Genomic DNA, 27,806 nt, shown 5'->3' on the forward strand with positions numbered 1-27,806 from the left:
TCACTTTGTGAAGTCACATTTAGAAAGCAGCTTGCTGACAGAGATTTGGCCTTGCCCAGGCCTACTTATTGGAAGGCCATTTGCATTTTTCTGATGGAGTGCTCAAAAATGAGGAAGTATGAAACTCACTGCATCAGTTCCTCACTCATGGAAGATGGAAATGTGGTGGCATACTAGTTTACCTACTTAACCCACAGTTAGGAGTTGAAGGTGTTGGAATGAATCTCAGGACAGGAGCTAATAAAGGAGGAGAGCCCGTCATAAATGGTCTGGCTTCCACACACTGAGTGATAGTGGCAATATTCATGCCCTCTTCAAAGCTATCACCTTTGGTGGGAGTGGGTTATAGCGAGAGTGAGATCCAGCACAGCTGGTTGAACATTAGAATTTCCATCCTGCAAGAAATTCCAATACTTCAAAATTTGTTTCCATCCTGGATCTCCAACAGTGAACCACAGTCATGTGTCTCCCATCATGCACCACATTCGTTTAATCATCGGGAATACTAAGTGCTTCATGGGTGATGGAGTCCATGCAGGGACCTAGTCTGCTAAGGGGAACGGAGGCAAGAGGTACCAGAGCAGCTCAGGCAATGCAGATTAACATGAAACAGACCTGAAACGAAACATTTTGATTTGGTTCAATAAACCTGCCCCAAAATGTAACATTTCATTTCAGTTTTTCTAGTAGGCGATCAAGGAAATGTTTTGATTTTGTGCAAACCGCATTTTCTCTTGAAAAACCATTTCTACAGAAAATTCACAACCGGCTCTGGTGTCCAGCCTACCAAAAAGTCCAAGGAATGGGCTAGACTAGCGAAGTCCTTAAACACAAAACAAAAATCAAATAGCTTTTCTTTCTAGTACCTGATCTATATATTTCAACCCAATCCAACTCCCAGTGAAGTCAATAAAATGACTCTTCTCTGGCGGAAAGGCATCAAGCCCTATCTGACAAGAAAAATATGCATAAACTTGATGTTTCTACAAAATAAATCATCTGACTCCTTCCTTTACTATTATCATCCCTACTGACTCTTCCAATTATTTTATAGCTCTTGTGAGTTACACAGATGATATATTATAACTTCATCCTATTTCTACAGGTATTCTCAGGAAACTGCAATGTCTCGGCATTAAAACAAAGCACTGCATGTTATGCAATAAAACAGAAGTTTATAATGAAGTTAAAAATTGGGAGCTTTATGAGAAAGTTAAAATTGTCAGAAGGGTGCAGAAAGATTTATTGCATTAACAGGGTGCTCTAAAATGAAAAGATTAAATAAAAAAAAGCAAAGTCTTTTATAAACCGAAGCAAATGTAGAGGCAATGTCACCGCTATTCGGCCACAAATTAGACCCATCGTTTTTGCTTTGCAGGGCCTGTCTTGCCCATGATTTTTTTCTGCACAGGAATGGAAGCAACAGAATAAAGAGAACAGGGGGCTAGGCCAAAAAAAGAGATGGGGAGCACATTCCTGAAGGAGTATAAAGAGATGTACAGGGTGTCCATGTTAGGTGTGGCAGTAATATCCCTTGAGATCACCAATCCCAGACTGTATAAAGTGTGCATGAGCACGTACACACAAAGGGTAGGTCTACACTGCAATCTGTGCAGCAGAAGTGGGCATAACCACACGACTATAATGGTGCTCGCATGACAAGTGCGGATACAGCAATGTGGGCTTCAGGAGGTTTGAACAAGCATGACAGGGAACCCAGGCAGGACTCGCAATACACCATGGATTGCAGTGTAGACGTACCGAAAGGTACACCAAACAAGGTTCTCTTTAGAGTTAGGTTATTTTTTTCCCTACAGAAAATCTTCACTCTTCTTCCCTTTTAGTGGAGTTATAGTTAGGGTGACCATATTTCCCAAAGAGTGCATGGGGCAAGCCCGAGGACCTCCCCTGTGCACAGGGCTGGCTTGAGGCCCTCTCCCTGTGTGGGGCTGGCTTCGCCGCATGCCCACCCACTGCCTGCCTCCTGCAGTAGGCTGGGGCTGGCGTCGATGCTCGCTGGAGCCCTGCCCATGCCCCGCTCAAACTCTGCATCCCACCCCCCTGCGTGGGCTGGCATTGCCCTTTTTTTTTTTTTTTTTTTTGGCAAAAGTAGGTCTCTGTCCTGTTTGCTCGTCAGCTAATCAAGTTGGCAAGAGCAAATGGAACAAATGCCCACTTTTACCAAAAAAGTCAGGTCAGGGCTTAAAAAAGGGACTGTCTCAGCCAAAACGGGACATATGGGCACCCTACTTTAATTGGATTCAGCCTATGTGGGTGCCAGTGTGCACGCACACACATTGGAACCCAGTAGCAGGGTGTCAAGAGCAAATGCAAAGAGCACATTTTCAGTAACGTACACAGACCTGAAACCAGACTAGCGGGGGTCAAAGAAATCCGAGCATGCTGCCAATGTCGCTTTGCCGTAGCATTGTCTGTTATCTCACTTGAATGTTTGATTCAGCCACCCTCATATGCCTCATTGATTTGAATGGGATTACTTGCAGAGTAAATTCCTACTCAAGAGGAGTAATGATGGCAGACCCTGTGAGATGCTGAGTACCCTCAATTCCCATCCAAGGGTTCTCACTTAGCACCCTGGGAGGGGTGCAAAGCCAGTTTGCATCTATTTTTTATGTTGCTATTATTAATAAAGAAAATCAGCAAAAGTGCTGACAGAAATAAATGGTCAGAAAAGAACTCCTTCCTCTAAATTCAAATGACTTGACAAGTATCTACCATGGGAAGGCAATATACCAGATCCTCAGAAGATGTAAATTGAAGTCAATGGAGCTTCACCAATTCACACATGCTGAAGATATGGCCAATATAGAGACGTAACCCCCCCTCCCCTCCCAATTCCACAAATGCTTTCTGATTCAAAGTGACTAGTGCTTCCCTTTAAACAATTACATTCTCCAGCACACTCCTAACATGGGTCTTGTAGGGAACATTCTCATCTAGGAACATTTATTGTGCGTGTATGTTTCCATTTTCCTTGAGATTTCAAAAGAGTTGGGACACTTAACTTAGAATATTGTGAGTTAATTGTTGGCTAGAAAAGACCCATTCTGAGCAAGGGAACCGTTCTGGGAGGACTTAGTGTATTTGAATTATTTAGACCCCTGCCGTTAATGTGACAGGATTGTTTCTCTCTTGCAGTAGCCTGCTGCTACAAGAATTAAAACTGTCGGGGCACGCGAAAGCCTGGGCTAGGCCTTAGTAATGAGCTTGATCAGTCAATAAATGATTTTATACTGCAAATTAAACTGTACATGTGTTTTGGGTGGTAAACACTTAGAGAATAAGGATATTTAGCTAAAGAGGAGGGCTGGGTGGGAAATAAATGTAACGCAAATGTCAATCCTTTACAGCAGCAGCATGGTAGGATTTTGTAGAAAGTTTATTGCCACTGTCTTCTTTTATTTTGTCTACCTCTGCAAACAACAAGGGAACACTATTTCCACTGTATTTACACATGCATTGGGTGGAGGTGTATTTGGGCTGCTGGATTTTGTGTTGGACAGAATTCCACAGACACATTTGGCTCTAGAGCTCGAACATCTAACAGCCTTATGTTGAAAGCACTAGCAGAGAGAAGTGTTCTAGAGTTGTGTTCATAATAATAGATGAAAGCACCAAGTTTCAGTAGGCAGTGTGGTTCAGTGGGTAGGGTGGTAGGCTTGTGGCCTCGGTTCCATTTCTGGCTTTAGTCCCTTCCTCAAAGAACTTCACTGTCTAATGTAAATGATTTGGGGCTCTGGTTGCATCTCTCCATGTGTCCTGCTATCATAGCTGCAATCAGCACAAACACTCAAAGTGGACACCCCTCTTACATACAGAAGACTGCATCTAGCAGGATGACCCTTCCATGCTGCAATTTACTTTTTCCTTTTTGCCCACCCCAGCCCCAGATCTGTTAACCTACCCGTTATGCTCCAAGAGCCATCTTTTTTCTAGGGAAGGGCTGGGATGTTTATCATCTTGGCAGGGGCATTTATTACCAAGATTAAAATTTTCCATGGAAAAATTCATTTTTCCTCAAAAAGTCACTTTTCGTTGAGAAAATGCTCCTATGGGAAAAAAAACAACAACAAAAACTCCAGCAGCTCCGTAAAGAATCCATGGCATTCTGTCCAAAGCTAGGAGTGTTAACCCAAAGTCCTTGTCAAATTCCAACTCCAGGAGCAATATTTATTCTGCCATTTCAGTTGCAAGCATTGTTTTTCTATATGTTCTGACAAAGAAAGTGTGCTTAAACCCCCAATAGAGTCCAGCAGAGCAATGATTTTAATTATGTATTTATGCATTCATTAATTTTAAAGCTTTTAATCATCCAGCTAATAGGCACCCCTCCCATGCTCTGAGCAGCCTTACAACTTCTAATATTTACAATCTCATTAAAAAGTCATCTCAATATTGTGTTGTGTAGATGTACACTATTAAAAAATGTACCTATTTCACACAACCCTATAGTGTTCATTAGATTAATATAAATATTTTAACAGAGCACAATCACCAAAAAGTAACACTGAGTTTCCAGATTTATATCTATAGTTTGAACAAGGAAGTAATTTGCTTTTGGTCAGTTCATTGGTATTTTTCTTCTTTTCACTATAGTTAGAAAATTGGTGGGTAGTGGAGGGAGAGTGGTGTTGCCTAGTGTACATATTGACCGGATATCAGGAGACATGGGTTCTATTCCTGGCTCTTCCACTGGATTGCTGGGTGACCTTGAGCAAGTCACATTGTTTCTCTGTGCCTTGGTTTCCGCATCTATGACCTCTTTCGCAAAGCATTTTGAGACCTACTGATGAGAAGCACTCGCTATGGTTATTATTTCATGAAAATTTCATATCCAAGCCTCCTTTGTTTGGAATTTCAGTAATTTTGAAGAGCAGATTAATATTTTTTCAGGTGGTTTTTATGTAGAAAAACATTGAAATCCTATGGCTACTTTAGGTAATGAAATGTGAGTGTTCTCTGTATTAGGACCACCCTAGGGGCCAGCAAACATCAGTTATTTAGTCAAAGACTTTTTCAACTCAAAGTTTAAAAAATTTTACTGAAAATCTTGGATACTTTGACATGAGCATTTAAATCATTGAATTGCCTATTGGTGCAGTTTTCACTTTATTTATAGCATTTTAGTACAAACTTTGTATACATCAGTCCTGGAATTAAGATGATCAGTGCAGCACATTCTGCCAGAGGGGGGCACGTCCAGGTGCTCCTAGAGCACTTAGTACTCTGGTTATTCTCAGCTGATGCATTGCCCTCCAGGGGCCACAGTCGGATGGTGCACTGTAAAGTAGCCCAGGTCAGAGGCTAATGTAGAATCAGCCCTGGGATTTGGAGGCTGCATCTCGCTCTTTTGTGATCACCGCAGGCAGCTGAAAATCAAGCCATAAACTCAATTAATTTCACCCAATTCATCCAAGTTTGAGCTAAGATCCAGTTCACAGGGACAGAGCATGCACCAAAATCCCCAGCTCTCTTCATGTACCCATGCTCTAACATGGGTCTTACACTGAGCAAGCTTCTCAACTACATGCCGCTCAAGGCTGGCACTGACAATTCAGAACCCATTTGGTATGGCAATGATTGAATGGTGGAGCAGCCAACTATTCCAGGCTTTACAATGAGTGTAAAATTTGAAAAGAGCCCAGTTATATATTGAAAGGAAATTGAGCCACAGTATATCCTTGTAAAGCATAGTCAGAACAGCACAGAACACTCTCCAAATAATATGCTATTAAGTGTAGTAAATCCAAACAGTACCCGAGACACTTTGTTCAGAATGCATATTATGGATATACTATTAATGCTTGTTTTTAGCATGAAATCTATCCAACCACAAACATTCAATGCTATTGATATTAACTATTTCTTGAAAGAACTGATACACTACTGCAGTTTATTTGCATGGCAGGGAATGAAACTTCATGTTTCACCTTCTTCACGCCTTTCTTTGATTAGATTGCCTCAGTTTAATTACCAAATTCTGTTAAAAGACTTCAGCACAGATGTAATTTCACGCAGGTGTTACCTGGTATAATGAGGCCAGATGTTTCCCATGAAATAGGCCTGGCTCATTTGAAATGCGTGTGCTGCAATAGATTGATTTGTACATCCATTAGTTCAAACTGAAAAAATATGGTGAGGAATTACGAACAAGGTGATATTTCGAATAGAGGAACCAGTAATAATGCCTATTTTCTCTCTTCTCTTTGTCCTTGGTTTCTTTCTCTGTATTTAAGCTTTACTTTTAACAACAGTTAAAGATCTCTCACTGCAGTGTGTATTTCAATTAGTTCAGCTGGTTGGCCAAAAGTACAAAGATCATGAGTATCTGATGCAAACATGCACAGATCATGCATGGAACAGGCAAGGGTGTACTTGCCTGGGCATTAAACTGACAGCTGCCTGTCTTGCATCATCCATGTATCATCATCGTCATCATCCATGTATCATCTTGCACTGTTATGACAATGGAGTTGGCCAGTTTCATAGTATTTTAGGATGGGGAGGAGAACGTCAGGTTTCCACCCACAGAAACTCTTCTCTGTTTGCAAAACATTGAGCAAAGAATAAAAAGTGCCTTTACTTGATCATAAATCCACCAACCCGTGAATTTTCACTGCTAGTAAATATTTCATAACACAGCTCTCAAGAAAGTTGATATTACGGCACAAAAAAATGGGAGTGTTCAAACTGCAGGGAGAAGTGACTATCTGCATGGATTGCTGTGAGAAGCACATGATCAGATAAGCCACACAGTGGCTCACGGCATTTAGTGCTGCAAGACTAATTTTGTTATTCTAATAAAACGCATAGAAGTAAATAAACATTAAGCAACTTCTACTGTTATGCAATACAAGAGAAGCCAAATATTCCTGAGAGGATTAATGGAGATGAACTATTTACAGCCTGTCCCTCAAAAATTGTTTTAGCAACTTTGCCTTTTCATCCTTGCATCCCACATATTATAAGCATTGCTGTTGCCCCCAATCCAGAAGTAAAGCAGGAGTAACTCAACTAAAGTTATACTGGTGTGAAATCAGCATAGGAGAGAGGAGAATCAAAACTTTCAGTTGCTCTCACACAGAGTGCTTCATGGGACGAGGGGACCAATAAATTCCTACCTTCTGGTGATTCAGATGGGAATAACCAACTGTGGGCACAGTAAAAAAAAGCAAAGAAACAAATCCAAAGGGTAGAAGTGGAGAGGATTTTCTCAGTGAGGTATTTCCAGTTTTGAGCTCACACACACTCACATTTCATTCCAAAAGGAGCAAACCCAATCCCAGCTGTCAGAGTAAGTGAATCCAATTGGCAGTTCAAATACCAGAGTGAGTCAGAACCTTTTCACATTTCTCCCCATTGTTCTGTCTAGTGCAATGCTGCATAGATGACATAAAACAAACCCTAGGACTCAAACTCATGGGACTGCAAAGCTCTGAACACCGAATAGTTGAGCGTTACCAGAAAGTTCACAAACAGCAGCTAATAAGCATTGGCACACAAAGGGGCTTGTCAAGCAGATATTACAGAAGCTCAAAACAACCAAGACTTTTATTCTGTGCAATATGGCTTACTGCTTTTTAAAATTAAATAAAAATCCCACAGGAGATCAAAATAATTGTAAACCACTCTGGCCTTCCCATCTTGCAAATACTTATGCTTGTGCTTAACTTTAATCCCCATGGGGAAACTCAGATGCTTACAGCTAAGTACTTGGATAAGCACTTGCAGGGTGGCTGAGGGGCTAAAATTGTAGAAATAAAAATGTTTTAATTAAAAATATAAACTTATCAGCCAAACATATTTCTTTAAAATTAGTTGTTTGAATGGTTTTGTTTTGTTAGGGGGGAGCTTAAAGGTACATGTCAAACAAAGTATTTGTAAAATAACTAACACCAACCGCTCTACTGTCTGCCCTCATTATTTCAATTCAGGGACTGGCAGAACAAGACTTAATATTACAATAAAGCAAAACTGGTGTCAGCAAAAAAAAAGTTTCGATGACACACTGATATGGAACACTGTGATACATGGATAAAAACTATGTGAAAACCAGAAACACATAAGACTGCAATTTAATCTTTTTATTTGAAATATAAATATTATTACTATCAAGCTTGACAGTATAGAAAATGTGTGCCCTGCAGCCTTCTGACAAAACAAAATTTATATTTAAAACTTCCTGAAATAATGCCTTTCATATGTGGGGTTTTGTCACATTGCAGTGGCTCTGAGCCTACCTTATGGTCCTACACCTTTAATTATTTTATGCCTAGAAGACACATTTTAAATAGAAGAGGCGGGTTACAAGAGTTTTGACAGCTGGGGATGATTAAAATACTGACAACATGCACTATATAAAATTCCCTGAGGTTTTAGCAGGGTACTCATAGGGAAGTTAGAGATTAGAATTAAAAAAAAAGGTATTTTTACCCACCAGCACGAAATGTTCAGGACATTTTCCCCCTCCTCTTCCATGTAAACTTTTTTTTAAAATATCTCAAGGCCACATACTTGAAAATTGGTCAACAAATTTGATTTACTAATCTGTTCCCATTTAACAAATATGCAGCCAGGTTTCATGGCCAGCTGTTCTATATCATTTTGTGAATGGAGGGAGGGGAGACCTGGATTTCAAACACAGTTAATGTTTTTTTTTTTCCTTACAAGGGTGTTACTGATTGGTGCTGATTTTCTTGCTGCTTGGACGGATGTGCTTGTGTTTCCCTTTGTGCAAAATATTGTTGTTGCTACTACAGTGGAGAAAATGTGGCCCTTGGGCCATGATCCATCAAGGTTTATAATCATATTCCTAACTTTAAGTATCTCAATAGCCCACGCTGACTTCACATGCTTAAAATTAGGCACATGTTTAAGTAATTTGCTGAACTGACGCGCTACTAAATCAGATGTATTAAGCTCGTCCTGAACATTCAGCCAATAATATAAAGGAAAGTGATGGGTTATGATGGTCATGGCTGAAGCTCAGCGGTTGTATTCATAGGAGTTCACGTGAAGCTTTTGATCCAAACAATTTCTATTTTCATCAGTCTGTCAACATTGTGTAATCAGCAGTGCCTGCTCACCTGTATAGCTTTTGATCCAAAAAAAATCGTAAAAGCAAATCCCCAAAACAACCAAAGCCATGAAGAACTGCAGAGGCCATCCACTGGCTCAGACGAATGTGAAACTCACCACAAGTTATTGTTCAATATCTTCATCATTCATTGATTTCAATTGCCGAGGACTGTGCTAGGCACTTCACAGCAGCACGTGAAGCCACAAGATGAAATCCTGATGCCACTCAAGTCAATGGCAAAACTCCCATTGATTTCACTGAGGCCAGGATCTCACCACCAGTTCTTGCCCCCAAAAGGAGACAATCTACCATTCTACTTGATACAACAAGCGGTGCTCATGGGAGAGTGAGAATAATGTGATCAAGCAGTTATTCAGTAAGGCAGGTAGACAGATGGAAGGTGAATTTTCTTAAGCTTCCTAGCAGAAGTGAGGCTCTAGTAAGGATAAGAATGAGGCAAGTGAAGGACACACTCACATACAGAGTGCAGCATGGAAGACAACCCAGTGATAATTGCAGGTAAAAGCAACAAAAGCAGTCTCAAGGCTTGTATCATTGGTGGAGCAGAGGGAGGGACAGAAATGGAAGTAGACCTGGTCAGAGAGGGGGGACATGAGTTGTGCAGTACAGATCATTGTAGATTCAACCAAAACTTCACAAGTTTTGCTAGATACATGTGAGAAGACAGTCTACTGAAGTCAATGGATTTACACCCTTTTACACCAACAGAGGATCTGGGCAAAAATGTAAAATCCCTTTGCTAGGCTGCTTCTCTGTGATGAAGAACGCAACATTTATATGAATGAAATATTCCCCTTTGAAAAGATACATTTAATAGAATACAGACACAGTCGTTCAACTAGGATTCAATACCACCTTCAGTACTTACCTCCATTTCTGTATACTAAGGCCGACAGTGAGATATTATTGATGCCACTGCAAGATACATGTTTTCCCATTAGGTTGAGTGAATCCTAAATGTCCTAAAAATCCTTTTTTCCCTTAAGGAGTAGTGGAGAATAAGTCTTTGCTTGTAGTACACTATGAGAGCTGTTTGGTCTTCTCCCAAAGATCATGTCAAATATTAAGGGTATGTCCACACTGCAGTGTACATTCAGGGTTAGTAGAACTCAAGTTAGCTTGAGCATCTACACTCATTAGGTTAGGAATTGTTGAACCCTGGGTCCCAACCTAGGGCTCCAGGTCTACACTACATTAAGTAGGCCTGAGTCCAGACATCCATAACCCAGTCTTCTTAGTGCTCTCCCAAAATGTGGCCACTCTAGCCCTTTGTTCATGGTGCAGTGTGGGAAAATTTGACTGTCCAGAGGACAAAGAACGTCAGCCCATGTGCTTGTGGGACATTTTTGGCAGACTTGCAGAGCATGAGTCCAGAGGAGCTGCATCTACACTGAAAAGCAATAAGGCTTGAACACTGGGTCCCTGTTTGGCTAGGGCTTGGATCCTCCACCCCTATGGAGTACTGGGACCCTGGATCTGAGCCCTTGGAAGGGGTGCCAGAACGGGGGGAAGGAGAGGAGGACATGATGCTTGCACTTTTTGAAAGTGGATGGACCTGGCCCATCCACTTTTTGCCACAGGCCCCACATCTGCCTCCTCCCCCTGGCTGGAGCTGGGTCAGGGTAAGAAGGGCACAAGCAGCTGTGGGAAGCTGCAGACCCTCCACCCACCTGGGGTGGGGGGCCCAGGGCTGCTTTCGGGTCCCCCACCCTGGGCAGGTGGATGGGCCCGCGCACCCTGGCCCCACTCTGGCTTGGCAGGGGCCTCAGGAAGAAGAGGAGGGGTGGGGCCACAGAAAGGGGTGTAGGCCTCTGCCCCCACCCCCTTTTGGGAAGGCTCTGCTACCCCTGACCCTGCATTACCATGATTTATGTGTCAATGGAAGGATGGGTTATACCTGAGCTGGAGTTCCAACCCTGGGCTGACACTGCAGTGTAGACATACCGTAAGTGTCCCATGAGATGTACAATGCATCTGAAATAATGCAATTCATTCTAAGTAGTGACTGTATAGTGGATTTAATAATATTGATATTAATAATGGGTAAAGAATAAGAAAGGCCTTTTTAAAAAATAGTACAATGCACGTTATTGAAGGAGTAAAATTACACAAACAGAAGCCAAGAATAGTTGAAGTATTTGATTCAAGAAGTACAAGGACATAATGAGAATTTATCAAGTGTTCCTATTTTATCTGGCTAGGATACAAATTACTTGTTTTATTCAGTGTTTGTAAATACAAAGTTCGATACTTTTTTCTATGGAGGAATAAAGATTCCCCCATCCCCCTCTGAAAATATGCAAATTTACCAATTTCATACTTGGGAACCACACAAAACATAACACAGTAGAAGCACTTGATAAAAATATTATTTTAACTCCAAAGAAAACAAAAGTAAATATATTTGAAAGTTTGTTTCCATAAACAGGTGTCTCATACCATGAGTCTCTAAGATTTCAAATGACAACAAGTAGGCAAAGTGGAATATATCCTGTTTCTTGTTAAGGAGAAAAAATTGGTTGGGAAGACGACTTATCTTAAAAGGGCAAAATATGAGCTCAGACCAGGTTATTACAGAAGTGAATGTAATTTCAAGGGATAAAATGAGCCATTTGCAGATTCCTTTTTTGGAAAATGTGCTCTGGAAAGTGGCTAACTTGCTGCCTGTGATCATTTAGGCTTGAAGAAGTGTTTTGACACCAATGCAGTAAGTGCCTGGTTTCATGGTTCACTTGTTAATACTCTTTTCACTGGACCATTGGAATTCTGGATAGAAGCAGGAGTGTGCGAAAGACTAGCACCCTTTCTAACAGGCGAATTTATCCAACTGAGGTTTCATCCTGGGGAAACCTCTCCAATCGATATACTGTGCACTTTGTTTCAGAACAATAACTAGTCAGGGGTGTGCCCTCAGCTGTACTTTAGGAATTCATGATAGTATAGTTAATATGGAAAGATTCATACACAGTCTAAAGCACTAGACACAATAAATACAGGTCCAAAATAATTTAGAAGACCCTTCATTCACATAAACAACATGTGCTATAGTACTATAGAGTTAGACACTGGGGGTAAAATTCCATAGCGCTGTGCAGGGTTTTAGTTGCCTGACTTGGGTTTGAGTCAATGAAAGTCAAGCAGTTTGAAATGTCATTCAGTTCTTTGAAAATTTCCTGCTATATAGTTTTATGAACTCTTGAACTGCTTAGCACTCAACAGTAAAGTTGTTATTGTGTTTCTATTGTACTATGATAACTTATATATCCAGGAATCCAGGCCAAGATATAATGATTGCCAGAAAAAAAACCCAGTATTTATCATGTAGCTAAGCCACCATAATTATATCCTATTCTAAGTATAGAGATATACTATGATACTAGGTACAGTAGCTCTGTGCGGCGATTGGAGACAAATATTGACTACATCAGCAGCAACCACATCTGGGATGTGATATAGAGAGGTCCTCTATCTTAAGGAAATCACCATACCCAGGCAAAGAGTCCTGTGGCACCTTATAGACTAACAGTGGAGCATAAGCATTTGTGGGTGAATACCCACTTCGTTGGATGCACATGTGTCCGACGAAGTGAGTATTCACCCACAGAAGCTCATGCTCCAATATGTCTGTTAGTCTATAAGGTGCCACAGGACTCTTTGCCGCTTTTACAGATCCAGACTAACACGGCTACCCCTCTGATACTTGACACCATACCCAGGGACAGCTATACCGAGCTACACCTGACCTCATATACCACCCCACTCTCACCATATGTAAAATCACAATACTTGTGGTCTTGTTTTCAAAAATGCTGAATACCCAGCAGCTCCCATGAAAATTAATAGATGTTCTGCCCTTTGAACATCAGGTCATTGATAAAGAAAATGAAGAGTCATTGCCAGGAATGGGCTGTGAGAAAGACAGACATCCATGTGCTTTAATTATACCATGTACACTGTGTGGGTATGAGCTCAGTTTAGGCAGCAAGCAGGAAAGATCAGAGTACCTCCACCCTATTTCCATCTGTCTGTCAACATTGCATAATTAGCGGTGCCTGCTCACCTGTATGTCATGTTCAGAAGACAAGAGGTATAGACTCTTCATCTAGCAAGCACCTACTGTGGGACTGAACTCCAGGTGGAGTTGGGAGTTGTTTTTTACAATATGCTTTAGTCCGGCAGATTTGTATCAGCATCAGAAATTTGGGGGGCAAGTCTTTTAAAAAAAATTGCAAGTTTAAGCATCAGTGCACCCCACCTTTGGGGAAATGAATTACTGACACTGATGGAAGGTGATATCTGTTCAAAGAGACATTACATCACTGTCTTGTCTGCCTGCTTTTTGTTGTTGAACAAGTGCTCACTAAAGGAAAAAAGCCTAATATATAACCTAGTGTCCTTGTTTTCAAACCTTCATTGTTATATATAGGATGTGGCTGAGTATTTTATGGCTGCTGCTGTTTCCTACCCAGAACCTATCCAATACAGATGTTCAGTGCATTGGTCTATTAAATGCTTTGTGTATTAAAATAGGCAAGTTGTCAAAGTCAGCTCTTTTTATTAACCCATTTTCCCAATTATTTTTATATATGTGTACACACACACCCTCCCCTCCACACACATCCCTCTGTATTTAGTTGATTTTGGACTTTCACACTGTAGAACTTTTTGTGCACATGCTGACCTGTTCAGACTTTTCTCTCATTTTTTTTGTATAGGTAGTTACAGCTTAATATTTGTGTGTCCAATTAGAAAGAAAGATGAGAGAGAGAGATGTGAAATAAAAAAAAAGTGTGACAAGTAGAATTACAGCACAAAATGATATTATTCTCTTGCTTGGTATTAATAGGTTTTCCCAAGTGCTTAACAACTGTGCCATAACATAAAATAACCCAGTGGGAGTGGCCTGTTAGTCAATTTATTTTATTTATTCTTATTTCAGTGTATATAATATATTCATTATCCGATTAGTGAAAGGCAACATCCCATCTTTAACACACACCTATAGGAAGAAACATGAAGGGATGTGCATTTAAGCTCCTGCACTTCAGTATTTATGGATGTTTCATACAGAATGAGACATTGCTTACCTTCCCACACAATGGGGATTGGTTCCTGGCATAGTGGTGATTTATTGAGCCAGAGAACACACAGGTCAGACCACACCCTTTTGCAGCTAGAACTGTGCAAACAAATGTAATTACTTTGTGTGAACAGGATAAAGAAAAATTAAGTCAGTCTGTGCCCAGATGACAACTCTGACAGTAGGCTAATTTGTACAGAACGACAACATTGCCCAGAAAGAGAAAGGCTCATAATTTTCTAAAATACCCTAATCCTGTTTACAGACCTCGCTATCAAATGCTTGGAATCTGTTTGCAAAATTTAAAAAGCAAATCACAAGAAGCCCGTGGAGTAATTTCTAATAGGGCCTGATCCACAGCTTAATGGGAATCTTTCCACTGATTTCACTGGGCTTAGTCCCACATTGGAGGAAAGAATCATCTTCACATGGACTTTCCACAAACAAAACCAAAGTCTAACTTCATACAGATAGTTAATTGATGCAAATTATTTGCTTAGCTCTAGTACTATGCATAGTAACACCAAGGACTCGTTCTGGTATTAAAAATCATCCTCTCTACTGCATGATTTGGTGATATATTGAGGCTCCAAACCCACATATGAGAGTTCAGCACTTCTGAACACCACTATTAAAAATTAAATTATGCTCTACATAGATATTTCATGTGGTTTCGATTATTATTATTGATAGAGCTTTTTAAGTCAAGCCAGCTGAGGTTTCAGACTCACTGCTTCTCTTTCTTTGGCTGGTGAGCAAGTGGAAATGTGAATAATCAAGTGACAGTACACTAATATGCTGTGGCCCAGTAGCTCATCCTTACACATGGTTTAGGTATAATTTAGAGAACACTGCAACTACAGTACTACTGTCTACTCATATTTCAAAGTCTAATTAAGAAATGAACAGAACAAAATTCTGATCTTAGTAGCTTCAGTGTCCTGCAATATTTTTATTTGACTCTGATATTTTGTCTACTGTGTCCATAAGATAGCATGTGTTTTGTGGACTTATTGCTACACAATTGGGTAAATAGATTTAGAATATGTAAGTGATCAATGATGCATCTAATGGGTCATTTGAATGCACAGTTTCTGCAGCTACCTGTGCAATCACAGTGTATGCATGCACAACTGAGGTCCTTAAAACATGAACATCGTGGCATGCAAGTTTGTGAATATGTGGCCTACGTGTGCGAGTATGAGAGAGATTTTACGAGGCACAAAGGGCAGTTATTGCCTATTGACTTTCAATGAGACTTGGGTCTCTAACTGTCCTTTGTACCTTTGAACATCTTCACCTCTAATGCACCTTACCCATACGGATTTTCCTTATTCAGACAAAAACGTTATTAGGGAAGAATAAACTCTGAAGTGTAGTTTGGATTTTCAAAATTGGGGCCCTAAATTAAGGCATCCGGTATTTAGCTGCTCATATCAGCTCTCACTCATGAGAGCTGGTGTTGTGGTAGAAACACCAGTCTAACACTCAGAAAGCCTAGGTTCCTTCTCTAACTTGGGAAGACTTCTCTGTGCCTCAGATTTCTCATCCACAAAACAGGACTAACAATAATTACCTACTTCTCAAGGCTTTTGTGAAGCTTATATAAAAAAATGTGCAAGCAGTTTGCAGGATAGGACTGGAATTCAAAACGATCCTGACAAAATTGGAGAACTGGTCTGAAATCAACACACGAAATTCAATAGCGTCAAGTAGGTCTTCACTTAGGGAGGAAAGAATCAAATGCACAAGTACAAAATGGTGAATAAGTAGCTTGGTGGTAGTACAGCTGAAAAGGATCTGGGGGGTTTAGTGGATCACCAACTGAATACGAGTCAGCAATGTGACAGTTGCAAAAAAAGCTAATATTCTAGTGTGTATCAACAAGTGTGTGGTGTGGTATAGAAGACACAGGAGGTAATTGCCGCACTTTGTGTGGCACTGGTGAGGTCTCAGATGTAGTATTATGTCCTGCTCTGGGCACAACACTTAAGGAAAGATGTGAACAAACTGGAGCCAGAGGCCAGAGGCTAGAGCAACAATTATGATAAAAGGTTTAGAAACCTGACCTATATAGAACTGTTAAAAAGGGGGGGGGGGCAATTTCGTCTTCAGAAAAGAAGACTGAAGGGAAGACCAGATAACAACCTTCAAGTCTGTAAAAGGCTTTTATAAAGAGGATGGTGAACAACGGTTCTCCATGTCCACTGAAGGTAGTATGACAAGTAATGGGCTTAATCTGCAGCAAGGGAGATTAAGTTGAATATGAAGAAAAACTTTCTAACCATAAGGGTAGCTAAGTTTCGGAGTAGGCTTTCAAGGGAAGTTGTGGAATCCCTGTCGTAAGTTTTTAAGAATAGGTTAGACAAACACCTGTCAGGGATGGTCTAGGTATAACTTCGTCCTGTCTCAGCTCCGAGGGCTAGATGACCTCTTGAAATCTCTTCCAGCCCTATATTTCCATGAAAGTGTTTAGTTCTTTAGTTAGCTATAGAAAAATCAGGGTGGTTTTTGAAAATGAGTTTTGGGGAACTTAGGTGCTAGTTTGTGTTCATAATTACAGATATGGGGGGGTCTCTTGAGTTAGCTTTATATTTTTACACATTTCTAAATTTTGTACAAAAATGGGCTACTTATAAGAATAGCTATTTCCTATGTAGCACTTTTCAGCTAAAGATTTCAATGCACTTTACAATCAGCACAGTCCATCATCACAGGCAACCACACAGTCCCGGATTTGCAGACAAGCTCCATGGTCCAAACAGGAGGTACTGGATCTCATTGCATGTTGGGGAGATGAATCTGTTATGGCAGAACTACTTTCCAAAAAAAGGAACGCAGATACGTACACTAAAGTGTCCAGGGCCATAACGGAAAGAAGCTACTGCAGGGACACAGAACAGTGTTGTACAAAAATCAAGGAGCTCAGGCAAGCATATCAAAAAGCCAGGGAGGCGAACAGGCACTCTGGGTCACAGCCCCATACATGCCGCTTCTACCGTGAGTTGCATGCAATTATGGGGGGTGACAACACCACTACCTCACCACTGTCTAGGGACACCTGCAAGGGGGGAGTAGCACGGAGCGAGGAGGATGAGTTTTTGGAGGACAAAGAGGAGGAGGTGAATGCATAGGCGGCAAGTGGGGAATCTGTTTTCCCCCCTAGCCAGGAACTATTCTTAACACTGGAGCCAATAGCCTCCCTCTACTCCCAAAGCATGCTCCCGGACCATGACCCTAGTGAAGGCACTTCTGGTGAGTGAAAGCTTGATCGAAGCCACGCGGTGGGGGGAAACCCAGCCACTCTGGGCTGTTCGTGTTTAGTTTAAAGGGCTCATCCCTGCTCAGAGCCTCATCGGAGCCCTGCGGTGGGTGCGGGGGGGGGGAAGAGAGTGTTGTGTGAAGCGATCATCCCAGAGAGCCGCAAGCTGAATTCTGTTGCCTGGCTGCATGGTGATGGCTTACTCACACCAAAGTGGCAGGCACTTCAGTATAAGAGGCAAAATGAGACCTTGTACAGAAAGAACATGTGCTGTGTACTATGAATTGCTTGTTTCACTGAGAAACAGTGTCCCCTTTGTTCTCTAAAATGTATCTTCTAAAATACTACCCTCCCTTTTTCTCCTCCTGCAGCAGGTGCAAATGTTTCAATGCGGCCCCTATCTACTCCGTCCCAGAGGCTGGTCCAGATTAGAAGGCGGAAAAAACGAACTTGGGACGACATGTTTGCCAAGCTCATGCAGTCCTCCTGCACTGATAGGGCCCAGTTGAATGCGTGGAGGCAATCAAATGCAGAGTCACATAAAGCGTTACATGAATACGAAGAGAGGAGGGACGTGCGTGATGAGAGCAGGCAGGATGCTATGGTCAAGCTCATGGGGGAGCAAACTGACATGCTCCGCTGTATGGTGGATCTAATGCGGTAAAGGCAGCAAGACTACAGAATGCCGCTGCAGCCCCTGAATAACTGCCCTCCCTTCTCCCCAAGTTCCATAGCCTCCTCACCCAGACGCCCAACCCCACGGGGGGGGGGGGTGAGGAGGAGGCGGCTACAGGGATCCACACAGTCAACCCCAGAGGATTTCACAAGCAACAGAAAGCTGGCATATTCTACATTTTGATTTGGTTTCTGGACTTGTCCTTCCCACCCCCCTCCCCCATCTAGCTTTTGATTTCACTCAATGTTTTGTGCAACAAATAATAAAGAACGGTTTTTAAACAATTGTGACTTTATTTCCTTTTATATATATAGGGGGCGGGTAACTTTAAGAGAAACAAACACAACTCTCACACCATACCCTGGCCAGTCATGAAACTGGCTTTCAAAGCTTCTCTGATGTGTAGCGGCACCCAGCTGTGCTCTAATCACCCTGTTGTCTGGCTGTGCGAAACTGGCCACCAGGCGAGTTGCTTCAACCTCCCACCCAGCCATAAACTTCTCCCGCTTGCTCTCACAGATATTGTGGAGCACACAACAAGGAGCAATTACAATTGGAATATTGGTTGTGCTGAGATCTAACCGAGTCAGTAAACTGCGCCAGCGTGCTTTCAAATGCTCAAATGCACATTCTACCACCATTCTGCACTTGCTCAGCCTATACTACTTTCCAGGGTGCGTGTGTATGGCTTCATAAGCCATGGCATTAATGGGTAGGCTGGGTCCCCGAGGATAACTATAGGCATTTCAACATCCCCAAGAGTAATTTTCTGGTCTGGGAAGTAAGTTCCTTCCTGCAGCTGCTCAAACAGACCAGAGTTCCTGAAGATGCGAGCATCATGCACCTTTCCCAGCCATCCCATGTTGATGTCAGTGAAACGTCCCTTGTGATCCACCAGTGCTTGCAGCACCATGGAAAAGTACCCCTTGCAGTTTATGTACTGGCCGCCCCGGTGTTCCGGAGCCAAGATAGGGATATACGTTCCATCTATCACCCCGCCGCAGTTAGGGAACCCCAGTGCATTAAAGCCATGCACAATGGTCTTCACATTTCCCAAAGTCACTACCCTTGATAGCAGCTTGTCAATGATTGTGTTGATTACTTGCAGCACAGCAGCCCCCACAGTAGATTTCCCCACTCCAAACTGATTCCTAACTGACCAGTAGCCGTCAGGCGTTGCAAGCTTCCACAGGGCTATGGCCACTCGCTCTCAACTGCGAGGGCTGCTCTTATTTTGGTGTCGTTGCACTTCAGGGCAGGGGACAGCAAGTCATAAAGTTCCATGAAAATGGCCCTACGCATACGAAAGTTTCTCAACCACTGGGAATCATCCCATACGTGCAACACTATGCGGTCCCACCAGTCTGTGCTTGTTTCCCGGGCCCAGAATCGGCGTTCCACGGCATGAACCTGGCCCAACAGCACCATGATCTCCCAATCGCCACATGCTGTGCCATCTGTGTCCATGTCCTTATCAGTATAGTAATCACGCTGTTGTTGCTTCCTCACCTGGTTTTGCAGGTACTGCACATACTGCTGGATAATGCGCGAGGTATTTACAATGGTCAAAACTGCAGCGGATACCTGATCGGGCTCCATGGCTATGGCGCCTGCACGGGTAATCCTGGAAAGAAGGGTGCAAAACGTAGGAGAGCAGAGTGGCAGCGGAAGCTGTGCTGTTTGGTTCATGGTAGCCGAACAAAGGCTGAAAATGGTTGTCTTCTGTGGCTTTCACAGAGATGGGAGCCCAGGACAGACAATATAGAGAAGCTCAGAAGCGTGGCAATAGCAGGAGAGCAGAGTTGGCAGTGAAAGCTGTGCTGCTCGGTTCATGATGGCCGAGCAGAGTTGAGATGGAGAGGTGGATTCATAGTAGCAGGAGAGCAGCAGTGCACCATCTGCTGAAAGCAGTATGGCATCTGCATGCCAAAAAGGCATGAAGCGATTGTCTGCCATAGCTTTCTGATGACACACCCAGAAACACCCGCGAGAATGTTTTTGCCCCATCATGCACTGAGAGCTTAACCCAGAATTCGAATGGGCAGCAGGGACTGCGGAAACTGTGGGATAGCTACCCACAGTGCACCGCTCTGACATTCGATGCTAGCCTTGATACTGCAGATGCAATCTGCCGAATTCACGCACTTTAGTGGGGACACAGAAGACCGAATGTATAAAATAGCTTCCGAAAATTTGAATAGAATAATTTCAAAATAATTTCGTACTGTAGACGTACCCTAAGAGCTGAGAGGAATACTCTGCCAAATCCCAGTTTACTAGCAAGAAAAGGAAGCAAAAAATCAATGAAAAAAATTCAGACACAACCCATACTTTCAAAATGTGCTGCTTAACGGGGTCTCCTCAGCGCTTCCTTCACCACAGTGTGTATCCTCTCTAAGGTTCCCAGCCTGCCCTGCTTTTAAAGTGATAGCATCCCATCACACCAAATACCATTCTTACTCTCAATTAATTACTAAAATTGTATTATTTGTTAATATTATTGTGACTTACTTGTATAGCATTACACATTAAAAATTTTCCAGACAGAGCTCTTGAAAAGATACACAGCACATCTTTGCAGGCCGCATTTTACTGACAGTGGATCACTGCTAGGGAAGTTTTCATCCTTATATTCAAAGTGCTACATGGCCTGCGCCCAGAATCTCTAAAAGATCATCCAGAGCTCTAGGACAAAGATTTGTCGACAACCACACTCCTCTGGCAGAACGGAATTCTCTACAATAAGGTAAAACTCACCTGTGCAAGAGACAAAACTTCCTCAGGGGCTGGTCTGAGATTGTGCAATGAATGAACTCAACAAAGAACTGAGGACCATCACAAACCTCTCCACTTTCCTCTCCAAGGGCAAGGCCTATTTCTTTGAAATGCCTTCTCTAACACATACAGAGCAACAGGTTTATATTTAAAAAAAAACACTACTAAGGAACAAGACACTCCACTGCACCGGGAAGAGGGTGAGAGAAAAAGCAACACATGACAGATGTGTTGTCACATTGCTTAATACACTAGTGGAAAATGCTCAGATACTATGGTGATGATCCACTACATGTGGACAAGGGGGATCCAGTGGACGTAGCATACTTAGATTTCCAGAAAGCCCTTGACAAGGTCCCTCACCAAAGGCTTAAGTTGTCATGGGATAAGAGGGAAGATCCTTTCATGGATTGAGAACTGCTTAAAAAAAAAAAAGAGGGAACAAAGGGTAGGAATAAATGGTAAATTTTCAGAATGGAGAGGGGTAACTAGTGGTGTTCCCCAAGTGTCAGTCCTGGGACCAATCCTATTCCAACTTATTCATAAAATGATCTGGAGAAAGGGGTAAACAGTGAGGTGGCAAAGTTTGCAGATGCTACTAAACTGCTCAAGATAGTTAAGATCAAAGCAGACTGAAGAACTTCAAAAAGATCTCAGAAAACTAAGTGATTGGGCAACAAAATGGCAAAATGAAATTTAATGTGGATAAATGTAAAGTAATGCACATTGAAAAAAATAACCCCAACTATACATACAATATGATGGGGGCTAATTTAGCTACAACGAATCAGGAGAAAGATCTTGGAGTCATCGTGGATAGTTCTCTGAAGACATTCATGCAGTGTGCAGCGGCAGTCAAAAAAGCAAACGGGATGTTAAGAATCATTAAAGGGATAGAAAATAAGATGGAGAATATCTTATTGCCCTTATATAAATCCATGGTACGCCCACATCTTGAATACTGCGTACAGATGTGGTCCCCTCATCTCAAAAAAGATATACGGGCATTAGAAAAGGTTCAGAAAAGAGCAACTAAAATGATTAGGAGTTTGGAACGGGTCCCATATGAGGAGAGATTAAAGAGGCTAGGACTTTTCAGTTGGAAAAGAGGAGATTAAGGTGGAATATGATAGAGGTATATAAAATCATGAGTGGTGTGGAGAAAGTGAATAAGGAAAAGTTATTTACTTGTTCCCATAATATAAGAACTAAGGGCCACTAAATGAAATTAATGGTCAGCAGGTTTAAAACAAATAAAAGGAAGTTCTTCTTCACTCAGCTCAGTCAACCTGTGGAACTCCTTGCCTGAGGAGGTTGTGAAGGCTAGGACTATAACAGGGTTTAAAAGAGAACTGGATAAATTCATGGAGGTTAAGTCCATTAATAGCTATTACCCAGGATGGGTAAGGAATGGTGTCCCTAGCCTCTTTTTGTCAGAGGGTGGAGGTGGATGGCAGGAGAGAGATCACTTGATCATTACCTGTTAGGTTCACTCCCTCTGGGGTGCCTGGCATTGGCCACTGTCGGTAGACAGAATCCTGGGCTGGATGGCCCAGTATGGCCATTCTTATGTTCTTATGATAAGCATGGTATAAGAACCTGACTAGACGATGTTTCTTGATTAGTAGGGGCAATATATGTAGATGCCCATGCAGTGTGTGCATACAGATAATGTAAGCAAAACTTTATAAATTGCACTGATATCATGTGCACTCTTTCAAATCCAGATCACCACTTTGAATCCAGCAGAGGTTGGCAGTGATCAGAGTTTGGCAACTTAACATGATTTGGTAGTCTCAGCACCTTTCCTATTGTGTCACCAACCTCCACCCCCACTCCTTTGGCACTGTTTTTGGAGGCATGAAAAAGAAATACCTTCTCACCCCAGTCAATCCCTTTAGAACAGATATAGGCTGGGCAGGGTGGTCAGGGGCCTGCAAGACAACCTAGTCCCCATTCCCAGCTCTGCTGCATGACCATGGGCAAATCACTTCACAGCCCTGCTTCCCGTGTCTCATTTAGTTAGACTGTGAGGTCTGTGGGGTAAGGAGAGAGAGAGAGAGAAGTGTGTGTGTAGAGAGACAAGTGCTATGGGGTGCCAATCTGCTGGGACTTAGAGCTTATAATAGTGTGAGCAAACCCATGGGATCACTGATACACTTAAAGTTAAGTGTGTGCCCAGGTGTTTGCAGAACTGGAGCTTATGTTTGTTCTGTGGCAGAGGAGAGAATTTCAGATGTGAAGACTACCAATCTGTCATCTTCATCTAGCACTAAATTCTCTTCATAAAGAGCAGAAAGAAATTGCTGTCTGTGCTTAGGAACTGTACATTGCCCTATATGAATATTTTGAATAGCATGGGAAAGAGAAGCCTTTGTGAAGAGTTGATTTATGAATTTTGTTGTGCACTAAATACTATATCTGAAATTATATAAAGGATATTTTTAGTAATTGTTGGCTATTAAAGCCTCTGAAAAAAGTAGTTTCTCTAGGTACAACTTATTCTGTTTGTGGTTTTAGACACCATTGCCAAAATTTCAATAATATATACGTTATGAACTGCTATAGCTGGCAAGGTGTATCCATGTTGTCCGTTCCAGGGGAGGATTGTGTTGCTGACTCAAAATGAATAGATTCAGAAGTGGAATCCAGCATGGAAAATGGAGGAAGGTCAGGGATAGGGTAATATTTATAGAAGACAGAGCTTTTTAGGATACTACTAGCTTCAGGGTCTAAAGCACTCATTTGAGCCTCCTCACTCAGAGCGCCTCTTGGTGTTCAAAAAAAAAAAAAAAAAAAGGGTGAACCTTTTCATAAGCCATTCTACCACAGAACATCTTACCCAAAATAAGTAACATGCAAAAGGGTGTTCCAGCCCAGCTGAGACCCATACTTGCTATAAAACATGACACACTTTTGGCAGCGAGCTCTGCAGCTACAGTACTTGGTCACTTTTACTTGGAACTGGGCGCTATAATCCTAGCTATTAATCATGGGCTTAGGAAACTAAATGTTAGGAATTGGATGAGTTTGACTGGCAAGGGGATATAGAGGATGGATGACTGTGAGATAGGGGAAAGAGGGTGTGGTACTAAATGTGGCACAAAGATATCCAGGATTAAAGAATTCCCATCTGCAATGAAAGCACAAATAAATGATGAAAACCAAAGCACTGGAGGATAGGTATAGGTTTGGGGAAAGCACAAGTGCTAGTGTGACTAACAGAATGGGAAAACTATTCACAGGGATAGTGAGATCCTCAGAGCATCCCAATTCCAGATGGCAAAGAGTTTACTGATATTGGATAGTGAATTTCAGCTGGCCTGACCAGTTCAGTGTACCCCGATTCACTAAGTCATAAGCTGTGTCTAATAGGTGTTGTACAAGGCATAATTGGAAAACCAACAACAGTGATCGCTAATATTCTTGCAAGGCGGATGTATGGTAAATGCCCAAAAGACTGTACAAAGGTGAAGGAAACATTGAACTAAAATTTATTTGAACCAGAGAAGTCTGGGGAAGTAAACAGGTTTTCTCCAGACAGAGAAAAGGCTGATTCCTCCATATAGGTGCACTCACTGACAATCCTAGTCAAGTGGCCATTCATTGGCATATCAGAGGCTGCAGAGACAGATCAATTTGTATAGTAGAAATCACTGGTGGGGAGGCAACCAGCATGGGACCTTCTTCACCAGACTCCCTCGTACCTTTCCTCACTGGACTATAAAAGTGAGGGACAAAGACACCCAAGTTATCTTTCAACTAAGATGATAAAGGAAACAAGCACTCTGTATTTTGTGGGAGATCCCGGTCAAGGAGGTTTGGTAAGAACCTTACCATGAACTAAGACTGTAGCTTTGTTAAGTGTTAGTCACTAGAAAGTGTTTTTCACTTTTGTTTGTGACCATTTCTGACTTTATCCTATATACCTGAACTCACTTAAAATCTCACTTTTTGATTAAATAAACTTGTTTTACTTCTATTCTAAACCAGCCTAGTGCTGTGTTTGATCTGAAGTAATTAACAACTCCATTAACAGGCTACTGTGCTTTTATCTCTTTAAAGGATCAATGGACCAGATTGCTCCTCTGAATGTTCCAGGAGAGAGCTGGACATTTCAGGGCAGATGGTTTGGGGGAAATTCAGGACTGGGGATGTGTTGCGGTCACATGGCTAATAGCAACCAAGGCTGGTGGAGACCAAAGTGTGACTGTGGTATAACAAACAGGCTGCTGGAGTCAGAATTGCTGAACCAGGGCTGCTCAATACACGCACACTCAGTGCATGCTTGTCGGCTGGCTGGGAGCATCCAGACAGGAAGTTACAGCAACAGAGCACTTTAAGGCACTCAGGATTATAGAACAAGTGGTGACGCAGCCTCTCACTGGTCTGGATTGCACCCCAAAACATGACAGAGTGCCTGCCTAGTTCAGTGGTATAAATTTAATAGTAACTGCAAGCTATTCTCATTATATTGCGTTCAGTGGCTCTAAGTCCGGTCCCCTGTCAGAAGCTGTTGACACCACAAATGTCATCCAGCCAGTTGGTAATCGCATTAGCACAGCCAAAGACTGAATGAACATGAAAGCAGAACCATCTTCTATATGACAGAGCCATTCTTTCACCCCTAGTAGGGGAAGGGAGGAAAAGACGTGCCACGAAGTGAGAAATCTGGGAAGACTGCATCTGTTTTGTGGATTAAAGAGAGGACTTCATTCTCCAGGCTTCTCCGTCTGGTAATGTCTATGATGTGAAAATTAAAATAGTCCAAAAATACCGAAGGGGGAATACAGCAAGATATATCATATGTAAGGCAGCAATGAGTTAGAACCCACAGAGCAAGTATTTTTCTCATGCTCTCAAAGAGTAATGCAGTGGGTAACTGATGTAAAATACATGCATATCAATGCTACTTTTGTGTTCTGTGCCCTTCAGAATGCTGGAATTTTTAATGGAACATCAACATTTCAAAGAATGGCAAAGAATCTCATCACCCTACAGATCAGCATGGGAAGGAGATAAAACATACACACAATATTGTTTCCACAGGGAGCTTCTCCAAAGAATCCCTATTGATATCAGTTTGTTACACACAACACCGTACAAGTTACAGATAGTAAGACAACATCAAAGAGCAACTCTCCTAGGAATTGCTCCATCTCCTATTGATGTCAATGGCAAAACTCTCATTGACTTTTGTGAGAGCAGAATCGTGTCCTGATCTCTGTACCTTTTCTCATACGTCTTTGGGCCTAATTCTGATTAGGCACCCATGTAAAATGAGGTGCAGCTTCACTTAAGCCAATGGAGTTACAATGATCTGAGATCAGAATCAGGCCCAATGGGTTGTTCTACCTCTGCCCTTCTCACTTCTGTGCCCACATGCACACTTTGGCTCTCAGAACTGAATTGACTCATGTGTAGACTGACTGTTCCTGTAGCGGAAGAAAGTGATAATTGTTTTTAAGAGGTTCTAAATTTAAAGGAACAGACACCAAGCCTCAGACATATTGGGTAATACAATTACTCTTCTATGCCTCCTGGTCATTACAATATTCTGGAGAAGGCAGTGTCTGCTTTTTAAGTCTTGAGACATAATGATCCTGTTATATAAATTTACCAGGTACAAATATATTCTTCTTTTTAACTAACCTAACCTGTTGTTATACCAAGCCATGTTTTAATGATAGTCCATTCACAATTGCACATTCACACACAGCACACAATTAAAATACAATGTGGCAGCATGGTCTAGAACCTATTACTTCTCAGAAGTTTCTACACATCTGAATTGTGCATATTTTTAATCAGAGTCTCTCTCCCTCAATGAATCCAATTTGAAATGCGTGACTCCACTCTGTAAACCACCACTCAGGTTGTCTTGCATTACAGTTTAAAGAACACAGCCTCTTTATTTTTCACCAGATCAAGCACCTGCTATCCATTTGAATGGTATCTGATAGAAATATTTGTGCAGGAAGGACAAGAATCAATTATTCATGAGAACTAGACAATGAACTGCATAAACACAGTTCATGAACCTGAATACTTTACAACCTGGCTTATCCGCCATACACTTATAAGGGCACTTGCATCTTTTAAACAACTGACATATTTATGGCACAAAAGACAAACAAATGAGGAAGCAAATGTTTTTTGTTAAAGAAAACGTGAAATGTTTTGGATTGGATGGAATTTCTTTTCTTTTGCTCTATATAAGTGGTAACATTTAACTATTTTCTTTGATTTAACTAAACATCTCATAAGACTCTTTTCCATGAGATTTCCAGCCCAGATTCTACTGAAGGAAGAAATTTGGGTAATTCAGATGATCAAAATATATGTAACTTTTGGATGCTTAACGCTGAGCGTATGGGAGTTTGGATTCTTAATCTTTCTTGGCAGCTTATTTGAACAAAACATTTTGAGGTTCTTCCGCCCTTAGTCCCTTTGCATGTGTGTTCTTTTCCTGGCAAGCTCTTCATCTCTATGTTTCAAATGCAATTTAATTAAGCACAGCCAGCTTTTCAAAGGTGGTTGGGTTGAGCATATGCCAGCAGGAACCCTGCAGTCTGTTACTTCATTTGAGCCTTGTAGTGCTACTACTGAGGACTTCTGATGAAGAAGTGCCTGATGTTCAAGCTGTATAAAAACATAGTCCTGATGTCAGAATGGAATGGTCAGAACACCACAGAAGCTTGGGCCCCAAGAAAATCAAATACTGCTAATATTACATCTATTAATGTCCTGCTGCACTCAGAGCAGAGATGTGAATGCCACTGTCATGTTTAATACATCATTATGCATAGTCTCATTATACTAGGAGAGTGATTAAAATATGTGACAATCAAAAATGTCAGTATCTGTATTTAAAATCCCAGGATTGGCCAGT

General features: G+C 41.8%; 1 long non-coding RNA gene across 1 annotated transcript in view; it reads right to left on the minus strand.

Moving 5' to 3' along the window:
- Positions 1 to 5,121: 5,121 nt before the first annotated feature.
- Positions 5,122 to 27,806, minus strand: part of LOC140896348 (uncharacterized) — an 88,283-nt gene continuing 65,598 nt past the window's right edge. The window contains exon 4 of the long non-coding RNA XR_012154525.1: positions 5,122 to 5,390. This is a non-coding gene — a long non-coding RNA (uncharacterized lncRNA). The remainder of the gene's footprint in view (positions 5,391 to 27,806) is intronic.

The sequence above is a fragment of the Lepidochelys kempii genome, chromosome 12, assembly GCF_965140265.1.
Source record: "Lepidochelys kempii isolate rLepKem1 chromosome 12, rLepKem1.hap2, whole genome shotgun sequence".
Lineage (NCBI taxonomy): Eukaryota > Metazoa > Chordata > Testudines > Cheloniidae > Lepidochelys > Lepidochelys kempii.